Source organism: Echinops telfairi, unplaced genomic scaffold, assembly GCF_000313985.2.
Source record: "Echinops telfairi isolate 266 unplaced genomic scaffold, ASM31398v2 ScPeMD7_5;HRSCAF=22, whole genome shotgun sequence".
NCBI lineage: Eukaryota > Metazoa > Chordata > Mammalia > Afrosoricida > Tenrecidae > Echinops > Echinops telfairi.
Window position 1 is genome coordinate 435,218 of NW_022103901.1, and position 3,810 is coordinate 439,027.

General features: G+C 49.4%; 1 pseudogene; it reads left to right on the plus strand.

Annotated features, from left to right (window-relative positions):
* Positions 1 to 1,610: 1,610 nt before the first annotated feature.
* LOC101657835 lies at positions 1,611 to 3,205 on the plus strand (annotated as a pseudogene).
* The last annotated feature ends 605 nt before the right edge of the window (positions 3,206 to 3,810 follow it).

Genomic DNA, 3,810 nt, shown 5'->3' on the forward strand with positions numbered 1-3,810 from the left:
TTCTCCCGTGGAGTGGCTGGTGGGTTCAAACCTTAGATCTGGGGGTTAGCATGTTAGGTGCCATGCAGTCAGTTCAGACCCACGGTGACCCTATACAACACAATGAAATGCCACCATCTCACAATGGCTCCTATGTTTGAGCCCATCAATGCAGCCACTGTGTCGATCCATCTTGTTGAAGGTCTTCCTGTCTTTCGAGGCCCCTCTACTTTACCAGGGACTGATCTCTCCTGATAACAAGTTCAAAGTTCATGAGACTAAGTCTCATCCTTCCTTCTAAGGAACATTTTGCCTGTACTTTTCCTAGGAGACGTTTGTTTGTTCTTTCGGCAGTCCACGGCACTTTCAACACTCCCCAGCACCACAATTCAAAAGCATCGATTCTTCTTCCGTTTTCCCTGTTCAGTGTGCACCATTCACATGCAGAGGAACCCATTGAAGACACCATGGCTTAGCTCAGATACTCCTTCGTCCTCAAAGTTCACACTGGAAAGAGATCTTGTAAGGCAGATTGACACAATGCATCCTTTGCTTTCTTGACTGCTACTTCCATGAGCACTGATTGTGGACCCAAGCAAGATGAAATCCTTGACAGCAGGCTTTTCTCCATTCATCATGCTGTTGTCTACTGGTCCCACTGTGAGGATCTGGGTCTTCTTTACCAAGAGTCTTACATAATCCAGACTGAAGGCTGTAATCCTTGATCTTCTTCAGCAATTGCCTCCCGTAAGCAAACAAGGTGGTGTCATCTACATATCACAGGATATAATAAAATTTCCTCCAAATCTGATGCCACATTCTTCTTCATATCATCCAGCTTCTCTGATGACTTGCTCAGTAAACAGATTGACCGAGTGTAGTGAGAGGACAACAACCCTGATGCACACCTTTCTTGATTGTAAACCCTGTAGTATCCCCCTGCTTTGCTCTCACTACTGCCCCTTGATCTATGTACAGGTCCTGCTGAGCACAATAAGTGTTCTGGAATTCCCATTCTTCTCAAGGTTATACGCAGTTTATTGTGGTCCACAGTCAAATCCTTGGCGTAGTCAATAAAACAGTAGTAGACATCTTTCTGGTACCCTCCGCTTTCAGCCAGGATCCGTATAACACCAGCCGTGCTATCCCTTTGCCATGTCCTCTTTTGGCAGCTACCTGTCCATGTACTGCTGCAACTATTGTTGAATGATCTTCAGCAAAAATTTACTTTCATATGACATTAATGATACTGTTCAGTGATTTGTGCATTCTGCTGGGTCACCTTTTCTGTGGAATGGATCTCTTCCAGTCAGTTGTCAGGTGGCTGCCTTCCAAGTCTCTCGGCATGTATGAGCGAGCCCTTCTGGTGCTTCGTCAGCTTGAGGAGACAGCTCAGTTGGTATTCCATCACTTCCTGGAGCCTTGTTGTTGACTAATACCTTCCGTGAAGCTTGGACTGTTTCCTTTAGTACCACTGGTTCATGAGCATATGCTACCTCTTCAAATGCATAGCCCACGACAGCATCCTGCTTTATGTCACTGCACATTAGAGCCCCCCGCAGGTTCTCTTACACCGACCGCCTAAGAGTCGCGCTGTAAGAAGCAGCAACCTCCTTCTCCTCTCCTCTCCTCTCCTCTCCTCTGCCCTCTGCCCGGAGCCCCGAAGCAGCAGCCATGCGTGAATGCATCTCCATCCATGTTGGCCAGGCCGGTGTCCAGATCGGCAATGCCTGCTGGGAGCTCTACTGTCTGGAACACGGCATCCGGCCCGATGGCCAGATGCCCAGTGACAAGACCACTGGGGGAGGGGATGACTCTTTCAACATCTTCTTCAGTGAGACTGGCGCTGGCAAGCATGTGCCCAGGGCAGTGTTTGTAGACCTGGAGCCCACAGTCATTGATGAAGTTCGCACTGGCACCTACCGCCAGCTCTTCCACCCTGAACAGCTCATCATGGGCAAGGAGGATGCTGCCAACAACTATGCCTGTGGGCACTACACCATCGGCAAGGAGATCATCGACCTCGTCCTGGACAGGATCTGCAAGCTGGCTGACCAGTGCACAGGTCTCCAGGGCTTCTTGGTTTTCCACAGCTTCGGTGGGGGCACTGGTTCTGGGTTCACATCCCTGCTGATGGAACACCTCTCAGTTGATTATGGCAAAAAGTCCAAACTGGAGTTCTCCATCTACCCTGCCCCCCAGGTGTAGTTGAGCCCTACAACTCCATCCTCACCACCCACACCGCCCTGGAGCACTCAGATTGTGCCTTCGTGGTAGACAATGAGGCCATCTATGACATCTGTTGCAGGAACCTCGATATCGATCGCCCAACCTACACCAACTTGAATGGATTGATTGGTCAAATTGTGTCTTCCAGCACTGCTTCCCTCAGATTTGATGCCCTGAATGTAGATCTGACAGAATTCCAGACCAACCTGGTGCCCTACCTCCACATCCACTTCCCTCTGGCCACATACGCCCCTGTCATCTCTGCTGAGAAAGCTTACCATGAACAGCTTTCTGTAGCAGAGATCACCAATGCTTGCTTTGAGCCAGCTAACCAGATGGTGAAATGTGACCCCCGCCATGGAAAATACATGGCCTGCTGCCTGTTGTGCTGTGGTGACGTGGTTCCCAAAGATGTCAATGCTGCCATTGCCACCATCAAGACCAAGCGTACCATCCAGTTTGTGGATTGGTGTCCCACTGGCTTCAAGGTTGGCATTAACTACCAGCCTCCCACTGTGGTCCCTGGTGGAGACCTGGCCAAGGTGCAGGGAGCTGTGTGCATGCTGAGCAACACCACAGCCATTGCTGAGGCCTGGGCTCGCCTGGACCACAAGTTTGACCTGATGTACTCCAAGCGTGCCTTTGTCCACTGGGTACGTGGGTGAGGGGATGGAGGAAGGAGAGTTCTCTGAGGCCCAGGAGGACATGGCTGCCCTTGAGAAGGATTCTGAGGAGGTTGGTGTGGATTCTGTCGAAGGAGAGGGTGAGGAGGAAGGAGAAGAATACCAAAGTTGTCACAAAGGTGCTGCTCTTACAGGGAAACTTACTGTTCTAAACATTGAAAAGTTATGGGCTGATTGGTTAATGTGTATGTACCAGTGTAAACTTCCATTTACAATTACTGACCTGTACTTTAAAACATGAACGCTTTGTCACAGACCCAAGCTGTTCATTTCTCTGATGGGTTTTGAATAAAGTATTCCCTGTCTTAAATGAAAAAAAAATTAGATCCCCCATCCCAAGTGTCACTAGCAAACCTGGTGTCGTAGTGATTACATGTTGGGCTGCTAATTGCAATGTCCGCAGTTTGAAAATGCCAGCCACTCTGGGGAACAAAGAGTTACAGTCGATGAAACCCACAGAGGCAGGTCCCCTACCCTGTAGGGTCACTATGAGTTAGCCTGCTGACAGTGAGGATGTCTTTTGTTTTTTTAAGAGTGTCTCAGTTAAGGCTTATTGTGCCAACCTGGCTGATAAACACATGTGGACTTAACTGAAGGGCTGAAGGGCGGAGAGATAAATGGCTCACTTGGTGAACCTCATTTTTTTTGTTCTCAGGTCTCTTGCTTTCTGATGGTCGGACCAGGGTGTTGCTGCCTTAGCCAGTTCCCTGCTTCAGCTGGCAAGGCTCACTTCCTGTGAGACATCCCTGAGGAGAAGCCACATGGACCTGTCCTGATGCAGCCCTGGGTGCTGGAGCAGCCGAGTGGAGATCCCTGCCAGCACTGAGATGCTTACACTCACTGATTTGGCTTTCCTCCTGCAGTCGGCGTCATAGTGTGTGTTTTGTGAGATTGAAGAGGACTTTGTAAATTGGTGTCA